The 14,943-nt window shown below is 46.0% G+C and overlaps 1 long non-coding RNA gene across 1 annotated transcript; it reads right to left on the reverse strand.

Moving 5' to 3' along the window:
- Nucleotides 1-708: 708 nt before the first annotated feature.
- Nucleotides 709-13,607, reverse strand: LOC126929576 (uncharacterized). Its single transcript, XR_007717233.1, has 3 exons — nucleotides 13,063-13,607; nucleotides 6,336-6,405; nucleotides 709-3,162 (listed from the first exon to the last, which is right to left on the reverse strand). It is a non-coding gene; the product is annotated as an uncharacterized LOC126929576 (long non-coding RNA).
- Between the last annotated feature and the right edge of the window lie 1,336 nt (nucleotides 13,608-14,943).

Here is a 14,943-nt window from a genome sequence, read left to right on the forward strand (position 1 = left end):
GATGTAGAATCTGGCGTACAATAGGCAATTAGTATTGATAAGAACAATAACTAGAACTCATTTGCGTACCGTGTCCTAGGCGGTATGCAAATCTTACAGGATATTAATATTTTGTAGATTAATATTATATATTTAGTAATAATGTATCTGATTTAATGAAAAGTGTTTCCAACATACAGATAGAGATAGAGTCAATATCATAAACACCAGCTTTTAAAAATCTTAACCTTATGGTCTCTTTGCTGCAGATGTTTTTCTTCTTGAACAAGACATTGCAGATAGAATCACCCTCTGTGTGCCAACCCTAATCTCAGTTTTCCCTCCTATCCTCCTACCTCCAGCCTAAATTTGGAGCCTATTATGCCAATAGATGTTTTTAAATGTTTATTACACGATTATGTATCCATAAACATTATGTCGTGTTGCTCACGCAGGTTTTTAAGCTTTATATAAATGGTATCTAGCTCTACATATCATTCTGCATCTAGCTCTTTTCTTCACACTTTATATAGATAATCACATTTAATCCTCATAACAGCCTTAGGTGGCAGGCACCATTTTACAGATGAGGAAGGTGAGGAGCAGAAAGGAGAAAGACCAGACTCTAACATTAATTAAAGCTAAATATACATTTAAGCTGTGACTCAGCAATTTTATTCCTGAGTATATACCCCGCGAAATGAGTGTTCAGGGCATTGAAGACTTACACAAGAATGCCCATAAGAGCTTTATTCAAATGAGCTAAAAAAAAATAGAAACAACCAAAATGTGTATCAATGGGGAAATGGATAAACTGTGATGAAGTCACACGGTGGAATATTATACAGCAAAGAAAAAGAATGAATGACGGCTGCACCCAATAGGAAAGATGTATTTCAGAGATGGAAAGCCAAGTAAAAGAAGCCAGGCACAAAGGGAACATACTGTATGGTTCCATCTATATGAAGTTCAAAAACAGACAGAACTAGTTGATGATAATAGGGATCATAACAGTGATTACTTGTGGGGGTAGAGGGCAAGATTGAGAAGGTCATGTTGGCAAGGGCTGCTGGGTTATTGGAAATATTCTGCTCCTAATCTTAGTGGTGGTTACACAAGGTTATGTGTATTCGTTTGCCCGGGCTACCACAGCAAAATACCACAGACTGGGTAGCTTGGACCACAGAGGTTTACTTTCTTACAGTTCTGGAAGCTGGAAGTCTAAGATCAGGGGTCAGCAGGTTTGGTCTTTCCTGAGATCTCTCTCCTTGGCTTGCAGGTGGCCGTCTTCTTGCCATGTCCTCACATGGCCTTTTCTCCGTACACATGCATCTGTGCATGACATCAGTAAAATGGATTGGGGCCCACCCTAATGGCCTCATTTTACTTTACTTCTTTAAAGACCTTGACTTCAAATACAGCCATTTTCCCAAGATATGAAAGTCTGGACTTTAATAGATAACTTTTCAGGGGGTAGGAGGACACATTTTAGTCTACGACACTATGCACGTGTAGAAATTCTTCAGGCTTTGCATTTAGATTTATGCATTGTATTCTATGTGTGCTGTACCTCACCGATGATGGTGGTGATGATGACACATCACTTGTGCAGATTCCTACATGTCACCCAAGCAGAGCCTATTTGAAACCAGACTGACTTCTGTATCTTACACATGACCCTCACTCTGTGAATATTTACAAAAGGAGGGTGGAAGGGCTGGTACAGTTACCTGCCAAAGGTCAGGCACTGATTAAGTGGAAAAGGTAATATTGGAACCTAGTTCTTCCTGACTCCACATCCAAACTGTTTTTTGTTTTTTTATCTGATCACTTCCAGGAACAAAGTCAGGGCTCTCTGGACACCCGAGTTTCCATTCTCTTTGTACCATCCATTCCGTGTCCAGAACACATTCACATCTATGCTTGTAATTTCTCATTGCCCGAAGCCTGCTGAGTGGGGCATAGTATGAATACTTGTCCTCATCATCCCCATTTCACAGATGCATAAACAGAGGCCAGTCAAAGTACCTACAGACTGTGGATAGAGCCCGAAGCCTCGGGTTAGGCAGCTCGCATCCAACTGTGAGTCCCAGCTAGGGGACCGGAGTCAGCCATCACTCTGTGTCTCGGTTTTCTGACCTCTCAGGTGGGCATCATGATGCTGCCTTTGGGGGCAGCTGTGAGTATTAAATGATGCTGATGCAGGGCAGGTGAGCTCCCAAATTGGGGTTTAGCTCGGGAGAGTTCTTGGCTTTGCCTAGGAAATAATTCAAGTGCTACCCCGTGGTGTTAGCAACTTTTCTTGAAGTGGCAGAGTACAACAGCAGCAGAGGTACCGCTCCTTGCAGAGCAGGGCTACCCCATAGGCAATGTGCCCAGAGTAGCAGCTCAGAGGCAGTCCTGCAGTCATATTTATACCCACTTTTAATTATATGCAAATTAAAGGTTACATTATGCAGAAATTTCTAGAAAAGGGGTGGAAACTTTCCAGTCATCAGGTTGTTGCCATGGAAAGGGGCAGTAACTTCTGGGTGTTGCCATGGCAATGATAAACTGACACTGCACACTGATGGGTGTTTCCTATAGAAAGGTGTTTTCACCCTGTCCCTGTTTTAGCTGGTCTTCAATTTGGTCCGGTATCTGAGTCCCGCCTCCAGAGTCAAGTCCATCTCCTACCTCAATGCCATGCCTATAAAGGGGGTAGCTTGACACACCATCCAATCTCCTGTCTCTTTTCCCGAACCTTTAGATTCCCTTTCGATTCAGGGTTCCTTGTTTGTTGCTTGGAGTTGGCCTCTGAGCTCTCTTGTGCTTAAAGATTCCATGATTTATGACATTTTATGCAAACACTGAGGACACACTCAGCTCTGCAGAGGACAGAGAGGAAGGAGATACAGGCTGGCATGGTCCCTAATTCCAAGGAGGTAACAATAATGTTAGTGCAGGAGGCAACACATCCAGGTCAGCTGTCCTCTGCTTCCTCTGTTCATCCTGAAACACCCTTGGGCCATGATTGCAACTCAGTGACAAGATTCGCTCCTGCGTCTGGCTTGTGAGGGATTTGGAAGGGATGGCACAGCTTCGGATGAACTTGCACAGAGGACCTGGGCACTGGGGCATCATCCCCTGAGATGGCCACCCCACTGCAGCTGGCCTTTATTGAGCATTCTACTCTATATTAGCCTATAAAACCAGGAGAGAAAACAAAAGCCTTCACCTCGCAGAGCAACATAAAAATAACCTTAAAACAGGCATCTATAAAGTGGAGCTGGTAATTATTCGGATCTAGTTAACCATGCAACAAAATGGAATAAACTCGGCTCCATTAACCTTACTGTAAAAGCACTTTTTGGTGATTCATGTTTATTAAACTGTTAACATTTAAAAGACTGGATGCTCACCATCATTTGTGCTTTGGAACCTGGTACAGAAGAAAATACACACTTGTGGGAAAGGGGATTGGATCCAGCAGAACTTGTTCATATTTCTCTTTTGCCATCCCTTGCTCAAATGAGAACTTCCTCGACCATTCACTCATTCACATTACAGGTATTTGTTGCACCTTTCATGTCTCAGGAGCCTGTCTAAGTGCCGTTGCTACCGCAGTGAGCAAAACAGCTGCCTATCTTGTGGAGCTGGCATGCCAATGGCATCAGACCAACCAAAGTGAAGAACTTCTACGACTGGAGCCCTTGGCCTAAATCTCTACCTGGACAACATTAAAACTGTAACTCCCGATTCCCATCACATTCCCATTCCCTGTCTTTAACATTCTTCAGCAATAGCTGCCTGAATCTGCTAATATCATGATGGCTGCGAATACCAATTTGTTAATCATTCCTCTACAGTTATTTTTATTTTTATGTTGAGACAGAGTTTTGCTCTTGTCGCCCAGGCTGGAGTGCAATGGCGCGATCTCGGCTCACTGCAACCTCCGCCTCCTGGGTTCAAGCGATTCTCCTGCTTCAGCCTTCCGAGTAGCTAGAATTACAGGCACCCACCACCAAGCCTGGCTCCTTTTTGCATTTTTAGTAGAGACAGGGTTTCACTATGTTGCCCAGGCTGGTATCGAACGGCTGACCTCAGGTGATCCGCCCGCCTCAGCCTCCCAAAGTGCTGGAATTACAGGCGTGAGCCACTGCGCCTAGTCCCTCCACAACTACTAGTTGGCTGCCGAGTGTGAGGAAGAGTTGTGTCTTCTTTCCTTTATTGATTTTTTATCAGAATGAATTCTTATTTTATTCAGTGGTCTGTGATCCATTACTAAGGTTATTAAAAAGAAAAGACAGAGAAATGGTTCTAGAAGAAAGAGTTGGATGCTCAGGAGAAACTCAAGAAGCATGACATCTAAATGCAACATGCGATCGTAGCCCAGAGATCATGGGGAAATATTTCCAAAGTGTGTTATTAGGATCACTGGTGGAATTTGAATAAAGGCTGCTGGAAAGGCTAGTGTGCACATCCAAGGCGAATTATCCCGTTTTGATAATTGTACTGTGGCCGTGTACGAGTTTGCATTGGTACTTAGAAACTGCACACTGAACTATTTAATGAGAGGGTGATCAACTGTCCCGGTTTGCTGAGGACTCTGAGGGGTTTCCCAACGTGCAGGGCTTTCTGTACTAGAGCTAGGAAAATACCAGGCAAACCAAGATAATTGGTCACTGTGGAAATGGTGCATCAAAACCACAATTTAATCAAATAGTTTAGAAACAACTTAATTTATGTACATACTTTTATGTTTATATGTTTATATATATATATATAGAGAGAGAGAGAGAGAGCAAGCTTCTATATATTTAGTGATACATTTAATCAGAAAATGATTAAGAAATGTGACAATGGCCGAGCGTGGTGGCTCATGCCTGTAATTCCAGCACTTTGGGAGGCCAAGGAGGGTGGCTTATCTGAGACCAGGAGTTCGAGACAAGCCTGGCCAACATGGTGAAACCCCGTGTCTACCAAAAGTACAAAAATTAACCAGGTGTGGTGCTGCGTGCCTGTAGTCCCAGCTACTCAAGAGACTGAGGCAGGAGAATTGCTTGAACCCCGGAGGCGGAGGTTACAGTGAGCCTAGATCATGTCACTGTACTCCAGCCTGGGCGACAAGAGCGAGACTCCATCTCGTCCCCGCTCCGCCACGCTAAAAAAGAGAAAGGTGACAAAACATTTCCAACTGGTGAAGCTGGGGAAAAGCAAAGAGAAATGTATTGCCCTAGGGGCTGACAGAATAAAGCACCAAAACCTGGGTGGTTTAGAACAACAGAAATGTGTTGAGTCACAGCCGTGGAGGCCGGAAGTCTGTGATTGAGGTATCAGCAGGGCCATGCTCCGTCTAACCTGAAGAGGAAGGATTCTTCCTCATCTTTTCCCGCTTCTATGACCTGAGACATTCCTTAGCTTACAGCAGCATTCCCCCAATCTCTACATGGCCTTCTTCCTGGGTGTCTTCACATCATCTTCCCTCTGTACTGCCTGTCTCTGTCCACATTTCTCCTTTCTAAAAGGACCCCAGTCGTGGAGGATTAGGGGTTCACCCTAGTGACCTCATTTTAACTGAGTTACCTCTGTCAAGACCCCATTTCCAAAGAAGATCCCATTGCAAGGTACTGGGGATTAGGTCTTCAACATCTCTTTTTTGAGAGGACACAATTCGACCCAGAGCAGCACTATTCTTGCAACTATTTTGCAAGCGTGCAATTATATCAGACAAAAAGTTATACGAATACAAATTGGATAATGTCATTACATCTCAAGACTCTCTGTGGGGTCCTGAGGCTCTTAAGTTAAATCTCTGCAAGCCTCTGTGATCGAGGCCATATAAGGGAGAGCCCCAGATGGGTCAGTTTAGGAGACTTTGATAAAGAAACTACTTTTTTTTTTTTTTTTTTTGAAACAGTTTCACTCTCGTTGCCCAGGTTGGAGTGCAATGGTGCAATCTTGGCTCACCACAACCTCTGCTTCCCGGGTTCAAGCGATTCTCCTGCCTCAGCCTCCTGTGTAGCTGGGATCACAGGCATGCACCACCACACCCGGCTGATTTTGTATTTTTAGTAGAGATGGGGTTTCTCCATGTTGGTCAGGCTTGTCTCAAACTCCTGATCTCAGGTGATCCACCCGCCTCGGCCTCTCAAAGTGCTGGGATTACAGGCATAAGCCACCGCACCCAGACAGGAACTATTTTCAAAGGTTGGGGAGAACCCCAAGGGCTAGTAAAAGTAGGGACCTGCCACTCCCAGGCCTGGAAGGACAGGGGACAGAGTGGGGAGAAGAGGCTGCATGGGAAGGTCCGAGACAATGCAGCTTGCCCTGTAGTGTCCCTACATGGACGAAGCTGGAAGACACAATACACCCACCTCACAGTCCTCCAATCCTTGCATCTATTGCTGGCTCCTGATGGCTGGATGCAACCTGAAGTCATCAGTGCTGTCAAAGACATATCACATGGTTATTGTCCTGAGCACCAAGCATAGAGGAGCAGGGTGGAGAGTGGTCCCCAGGGGTTGTGGCAGGTGCTGGCTCCAGCGTGCTCTCCATATTCACTCCCACATTCATTTTGCACACAAACCTCACCTGTGTTAGCACCTGCACTTCCTCTACCTTCCTCTACCATCTCGGTCTCTCTCTGTATCTTGGCCCCAGTGCACAGCAACCTATATCACCTCTCTACAGCCCTCATCAAACTTGAGTTTTGTCATTTATATGATCAATGATCCACAGCTCAGCTCTGTGGCCCCCTCCAGAGCATAAGCTTCCCAAGGGCAAGAACCACCCTGTCTGATTTGCTCTTCTCTGTAACTCTTTCTGAGTGCACATAGTAGGTGCTCAATAAAGAGTTGGCAAAAAGTCAGGCATGGTGGCTTACACCTGTAATCCCAGCACCTTGGGAGGACAAGGTGGGTGGATCACTTGAGGTGTGGAGTTCGAGACCAACCTGGCCAACATGGTGAAACCCAGTCTCTACTAAAAAATACAAAAAAATTAGTAGGGTGTGGTGTTGCACGTCTGTAATTCCAGCTACTAGGGAGGCTGAGGCAGGAGAATCGCTTGAACCCAGGAGGCAGAGGTTGCAGTGAGCCAAGATCGTGCCACTGCACTCCAGCCTGGGAGATGGAGTGAGACTCTCTGTCTCTCAAAAAAATGCTGAGACTCTCTCTCTCTCTCTCTCTCTCTCTCTCAAAAAAAAAAAAAAAAAGAAAGAAAAAAAAAGAGTTGCCAAATGACTAAGGAAATGAGGGTACAGGTGAAGAAGACTGGGAAGTTATCCAAAGAAAATGTGAGATAGGGACTGATATCCAGGTTTTCTGATGTCCACACCGGTGCCTGCAGCACCCCCCACCTCTGAAACTCATAGCTTAGTCAACTTCATTTTTTAAAGGATTACTCTGTGATCCCTTTGGGGCCCTTTTACTCTGCAAAAAATGCTTGCAAAGTTATTCAGGGAGCAAATGCTCTGAAGAAGAAGACTTGTTGCTATTTTCTTTTGTAAGGTGAAGTGTTTACGGATGTAATCTCACACTCCGTTTGAAAATCTCCGGGGAGAAGAAACCAGAACCTTGTTAGGTAGAGAAGTGAAGAGTGAAGTTTGCTCTGTTAGGTGAATCAGGCAAGGACACGTGTATGCATGCATAAACAGAGAGAGAAGGTTTGTAACTGAAGAATGTATAGAATTTACAAATATACAGAAGCTCAAACCCTCATTTTTTTCTATAGAATTAGCTATGTGTGGCCAGGCGCAGTGGCTCACACCTGTAATCCCAGCATTTTGGGAGGCCAAGGCTGGCGGATTTCCTGAGGTCAGGAGTTCGAGACCTGTCTGGCCAACATGATGAAACCCCATCTCTACTAAAAATACACACACACAAAAAAAAAAAGATTAGCCAGGCGTGGTGGCGTGCCCCTGTAATCCCAGCTACTCAGAGGCTGAGGCGGGGAAATTGCTTGAACCAGGGAGGTGGAGGTTGCAGTGAGCCAAGATCATGCCACTGTACTCCAGCATGGGTGACAGAGCGAGATTGCATCTCAAAAAAAAAAAAAGAATTAGCTATGTGCATGTGAGCAAAGATTAGCCAATCCCTGTAGGATTTATGGTATACCTTTGGTTCTCAATCCTTAATGTATCATCAAAATGTGAATTCCATGGCTGGATGGGGCTGGAGGATATAGGTCTGTGAAGACTGTGTTCAGAAAACCTCTAAGCAGAGGTTGAGAGGAGGCTCAGCTGGGATGTTCTTGAGCTGTATAACTCAAAGTGTGATGTGTAGGCCCTCAGCATAGGCATCCCAGGTCTCCCAGATGTATGGAATCCATACCTTCAGTCTACCAAAACCCCAGACTACTTTGTGTGCATATTGCATTTAGAGAACCACTGGTCTGCAGGACATTTTCACATCATCCAGGATTTAAAGGATGGATGGTTGTGGGCCCTGAGATTTCTGACTCTCCAATTCTTCTGCCTCTTCTTGTATAACTCCTCCCTGGAGCAATTGCCTAAAAACTCACCATGAGACCCCCACTAGAAAGGCCCACTCTCCCGCACATTCAAACACTTTGGGGTAAGTAATCCAGCACTGGTGGCTCAAATTAGATCATGTTAGAGTCACTGCAATGGCAACGCAGGTTTTAAAATAAAACAATTCAGACCATATTTCATAAAAGTCTATAGACCAGTTGAGAAGGGACAGCTCCACTTCCCTGGAGGATGTCAAATGCAGATGGAACGGTGTAGGATTGAGAAACCAGCTTTCAGCCACCTCTCAGTTAAATCACTGATTCAAGTGAGATAATTATTTGTTGTTAAAACCATGGGGTGTATGGTTGAGGAGAAACTGGACCTCCGTATGCATGTCACTTTATGATTTCAAGGGGAAAAACATAAGTATGTGATAGGCATTACACCCCTACCTAACCAGGGGCTGACCTCACCTCACTGAAGGTGGGTTGTGCAGAAATCACAGGTCTGTTGATAACACAAAGTTATCTTCTTGATAACAGGAAGAATATAAAATCTCTGTGATGTTTGCTAGCCACAAACACTGACCTTGAGCCCATCCAGCCTTCTGAACCAATGTTTAGTCTTTAGGAAATGCAAGGGAGAGAGGAACAAGCTAAATGACACCATAAAGAAGCAACCAGACTAACTCAAAAGGTGGCACATTCTGTAGAACCAACTCAAATGGATGTTTTGGGGGCACAAAGGGGACCAGTTATTAGAGATAAGGGCATGAAAATGTGGAGATGGGTAACTGAAAATGCAGAATACAAAGCCTGATGGATAGTATGATTCCACTTTGGTAAAAAATACTTAAGTCTAGGATGATAGATAATGGGCATATGTACAAATAAACACAAGGGTGTTAACAATGATAATCTCTGGGATGTAGGGATATGCTGTTTGTTTTTATTTTATTGTTCTTGCTTATCTCAATTTTTAACCCTCATGATGCCTATTTATTGCTTTTGTAATCGAACATGTATGCAAATGTGCAGATGACATTTAATTCTAGGCACCTGCAAGTGGCCATTTAGTCATCCATTCATTTAGTCATTCACTCAGGTGCACAGTTTTAGTCTTGTTTTGTTTTGAGACTGAGTGTCTCTCTGTCACCCACACTGGAGTGCAGTGGCACAATCTTAGCTCACTGAAACCTCAGCCTCCCCAGTTCAAGTGATTTTCCTGCCTCAGCCTCCCTAGTAGCTGGGATTACAGACACGCGCCATCATGCCCAGCTATTTTTGTTGTTGTTGTTGTTGTTGTATTTTTAGTAGAGATGGGGATTTCACCATGTTGGTCAGGCTAGTGTCAAACTCCTGGCCTCAAGTGATCAACCTACCTCAGCCTCCCAGAGTGCTGGGATTACAGGCGTGAGCCACCATGCCTGGCCTGGTGTGTAGTTTTAATTAGCTATAATGCTATGGACCTGGTGAAGGTGTTCAGTCCATGAGGATAAATGACTCCTGTCTCTTCCCTTGGGGAATCAGGTGGCCCTGGGTCAAGTCTAGGGCCCGGATACCTTCACTCTCAATTTTCTTATCTTTAAACAACAATATAGACCTTGTTCATGAATTCATGCCGTAATAACTAGTGAGTGTCTACTGTATACTGCATACTGTGATTACATATCTGAAATTTTGTTTTATTCTCACAACCTACATAGAAAGTCAATTTTCTAAAACACTCATTATGGAAAAGTCATAAGTAAAGCACTGAGAGGTGGAGTAGCCTGGCCAAGGTCACACAGCAGAGCTTGGTCCTACTCTGGCCAGGGAGACAGATTCAAAGTCACAAAGCCAACGTTTGCCTGAGGATATGGTGACCACAGAGGTAGGGAGATGTGCTGGCCATGGGAGGATGGGGACTCACTCCATAGATGCCAGGAAGGGAGGTTTGGGGTGGAGACAGGCAGGGTTTAACTTCTGCCCATCTTTCAAAGACTAACTCCCTTTCTTCTCTTAGCTCAATTATTCTGACCTTCTTTGAATTACTGGAGTGCACCAAATTCCTTCCTACCTCAGGACCTTTGTCCATGCTGCTCCCTCTGCCTGGAATGCTCAGACCTTTCCCCTAACATACATGAGCATACGTGCACACACACACTTTACCTCTACCAGTTTTATACCTACTCATCCTCCAGGTCTCCAACATCACTCCCTGAAGGATTCCTCCTTAAATCCCAAGACCAAGATTCCTATCATTTATACCCCAGAACCTGTCCTTCACCTTCCTACCACTGTGTACCGTCATCTATTAATCCATTTATTTTGCACTTCATTGCTCAAAGTCATGAAGACAATCCCATGCCTTGTTCATTTCTGCAAGCCTACTTTGTAGGACAGAGCCTAGCACATAGCCATCGCTCAATCAATATTTGCTGCCCAAATGAGTGAATGAATTGTTTTAACAGTCTGATTCTAAGAAAATCCTCATTTGTGTTTATGTTTCTTTAGTCAGTTCCTATCAAACAAGGATAATAGCAACTGCTAGCATTTATTGAAGACTTGCTGCATGCTGGAGCGTTGCTAAGAATCTATATGCATTACCTTGGTGAGTACTGTCAGCAACCCGTGAGGCAGGCATTAATGATATACCTACTTGGTGGATGAGAAAATGGAGTTTAGGAAAATCTCAATTTCTTATGAACTTGCTGGCTCCGTGCAACTCAGTTCACCTCTTCGAATCTCAGTTTAAGGAGGCTTTAGTAGTCCATGCATGCAAAACTAAATTCAGCCCATCTCTAAGGCTTCCTTGCCTGTGGAACAGAATAATGCTAGCAACACCTTCATGGCTATTAACCGAGCTATTTGTGCATGGTACCCAGCAAGCACGCAGTAAACAGTTGCATGGGGGCTCCCTGGTCTTATAACTTTCACAGCAGAATCCCTGGCAGACAGCCATGCTCTGAAATTCCATAGTGTAATAACCATGAATCACCCCCAAAGATCCCAGGACACGAGCAAGTCTGCTTCCTCTGCCCAGCGCGTTGTGCAGGGAGACGCTGGACACTGTCACCAACTCAGCGATCTCAGCTGCCGACAGAGCTCCACACAGAAGGGCCCTCCCGCCGACCTCGCTGAAAAGACCAGTAAATTCAGCAGCCAGCGTGTCTGGCTTTCCCACTTGTAGCCCCCTAAATCTCCCTCTAAGTGGCAGGACTCTGGCCCTGCTGCCCTGTCTGGGCGCATTTGCTTCATCTCAGAGGAGACGGGTGCCAGGAACCTCTAAGGGGTTGGCGGGGACTTTGTTTTTTCATCTCGTGAGTGGTTGCCTCTGCCGCCTGACTCAGCTTCGCTCAGACACAAGCTACAAACACCAGGGGTCTGGAAGTGACCCCAAAATTTCTCACTCACTAACTTGTTTTGGCTGACTTCATTCGGAGTCCCAGGGCAGCCCCCGGGATAATGTGTCCAGGTGCCCAGCTTTCTCTGGGGCCTGAAGGAGCCACCTTCCAAAGGAGGAAAACTGGGGAATCAGGTGGCCCTGGGTCAAGTCTAGGGCCAGGACCCCTTGGACACGTACCTCTGCCCTCAGTTTCCTTGACTTTAAATTGGGATAACGGCAATGTCGACCTTGCTGGGGTGTTGTGAATGATTCATGAATTCTTGCCATAATAAGTAGCAAGTGCCTACTGTATACTGCCCACTGTGATTACGTTATGACATATATCATTTCCTTTTATTCTCACAACCAATGTAGAAAGTCAGTTTTTTAAAACACCCATTATGGAAAAGTTGTAACTGAAGCTCAGAGAGGTAGAGTAACTTGGCCAAGATTACACAGCAGAGCTGAGATTCAAACTCAGGCTTATCAGACCCCAGAGGCTGAAAGTTTTACATGCTGTGAACCCCCTACACCGTGCTCCCAGCCACTGCCTGCTGTGTTGCTTTCCCCAGGAGTGCTGTAGGCTGCCCACTGTTACCTGCACAATAAGAACCATGATGGTAATAGCTCATGTTTATTGAGACCTGCACACGTCTTACTTAAGTTACCATGTAACTTACTGTTACATGGATTGCTTCCTTTATATACTTTGGTTACAGTCCTTCTTTTGATTATTTTAGGTTGACCCAGACCAAAATTGAAAGCATTTTCAAAAGAATCAAAAGCTTCTAACCTTCGGCCCACTGGGAGCCACAGCAGGTTAACACAGGAGGCTCTGATGTGATCAGATTGGCCTGTTTTGGGGATGGTGCTGGCTGATGAGAGAAAGATGGATGAAGGAAAAGGAGGCTGGAGAAACAGGCAAAGATGGGGGCCAAATGGGCCTTTTCGTTATGAGGGATCCACCTCCCCTGTCCTCTGTGACAGCATCTCAGTCCCCAGCCCCGTCTTGTCACAGCCAGGTTGACCTAGCTTAGACAGCAGCCTGCAGCTTCCCAAACTTAGAGCATTCTGCCAGAGAAAGCTAGGAGACACTCTGTCTTGTTCATTAATTCACTAAAAAACTAATTACTGTAATTATGGATCACCTGTTGTATGCAAAGCACTGAGTGTGCAGCACAGAACAAGACACTCTAGAAGCCAAGATGGGAATCAGAAACACGGGGTTCAAATCCTCCCTCCGCCTTGAACCTCTGCAAACTCACCTTTCCAGGTCTTCGTTTCTTCTCCTGTAGAATGGAGAACATGTTCCCCTCCACGTCACAGCGCTGGTGGGAGGATGCGGTGATGTACATGAAACAGCTTCTGCAGTCAGCTCCCGGGCTCTGAGGGGGGTTCATTACCCAGGAAAAGCATGGAACATGGGAACCGGTGGATGAGGAGAGAGAGCTGCCGTTCTCTGTCAGTGGCTCTTACCTCAGGTCGATTTTTATCCCCAAGGGACATTTGGAACTATTTTTGGTTTACATAATTTGAGAGGGGGGATGCTACTGGCATCTAATAGGTAGAGGCCAGGGATGCTGCTCAACATCCTGCAACGTACAGGACAGTCTCACGCCCCATTCTCGAGAATCATCTGCCCCTACGTGTCATTAGTGCTGAGGTGGAGAAGCCCTGGGCTATGTGGACACTGCCTGTACCAGGCTGCAGAGAGGGGCCTGGGTCCCACATTCAGTCTGCCTGTGCAGACAGCACCCCACCCCCTAGCTGCCTAGGACACCAAGGGGCTGAGCCTGCCCCCATCCCTGCCTGGCCAGATGGCTCCTGTGTCCTGGGCAAGGGGCAGAGGTGCCTTTATCTCCAAACAGACTCCCCACCCTGAAGTATCATCCCTGGGTGTTTATTTTCCAAGGTGGCCGTGGCCCTGCCAGGAGTTGTGGGCTCCCAGCACCGACCACTCTGCTCTCAGCTGGAGTGCACCTACCCATCACTGCGCTGTGACTGCAGCCGTATCCTGCTTGATTCTCTCTTCTGTCTCTCTCATCGGCTACAGCAGCTGAGCCAGCAGGAATTGTTCCACCCAGCTGCTGAGAAGCAGACAGCAGCAGCAATGTGGGCCATCGAGGGCCTATGGAAGTCACCTGAGTAGGAACAGAGCACCTGGCTGTGCCAGGCCAGGAGGCTCCCAGATTGAGACTTGTCCTGTCTGAGTTGACTGAGCACTTCTCAGCCTCTGCCAGCCACTGAGCCTCACGAGAGAATATGGGTGCCTGTCTAGCTCTCTCCCACCATGAGGAAGGGCCCTTTAGGGTTTCTCTCAAAGTGGGAACCTCTATGTCTGGTTTATTTCCTGCCCCCTGAACATAGCTAGGGGCACACAACAGGTCTCATAATTGGTGCACAACATCCTGTCTCAAGAGCTCCCAGAATCCAGGCTTGTCTGGGGTGCCCTACCTAAGGCAGGGCACTAGGGAGATTTCCTGGAGCAGAGCCTGGCACATAGTAGGTCCCCAATCAACACTTACTCGTGAATGAAGGAATGCACACATGCATGTAAGGAGACTTTATTTTTGTACCCAGCTTTGCACTGGATTTGCTGTGGGACTTTGAGCAAGTGGCTTTCCATCTCAGGCTCCAATGCCCCAGTCCGTGCAATGGAGCTCATTCTTTCCTGTTGAGCAATTTCTGAAAACAAGGCAAAAGTTTTTGACGTTGGGTGGGGGAGGGGTCTGGAACTGAGATTCTCCTTGTGAAATAAACCACAAAACCACGTTTGCACTGCACATCTTCATCTGTAGCGTGACAGTTAACTTCAATCCCAGAAAGGCTGACCTTAAGCTGGTTGCATCACCTGTATTTGTTACCTGTTGCTGTGTAACAAATTATCCCAACATTTTGCATCTTCAAACAACCTACCTTCATTATCCCATAGTTTCTCGGGGCCAGGATTCTGTGAGCTGCCTAGCTGAGTGGTTCTGGCTCAGTGTCTCTCGTGAAGTTGTTGGCAAGCTTCTGGCTGAGGCTGTGGTCTGTGAAAATGTGATGGAGGCTGAAGGACCCAAACTCATTCAAGCAGCTGTTGGCTGGAGGCTTCATTTCCTCACCATGTAGGCTTGTCCACAGAGCTACTCATAGCATGGCTTTCC

The sequence above is a fragment of the Macaca thibetana genome, chromosome 10 (assembly GCF_024542745.1).
Source record: "Macaca thibetana thibetana isolate TM-01 chromosome 10, ASM2454274v1, whole genome shotgun sequence".
Lineage (NCBI taxonomy): Eukaryota > Metazoa > Chordata > Mammalia > Primates > Cercopithecidae > Macaca > Macaca thibetana.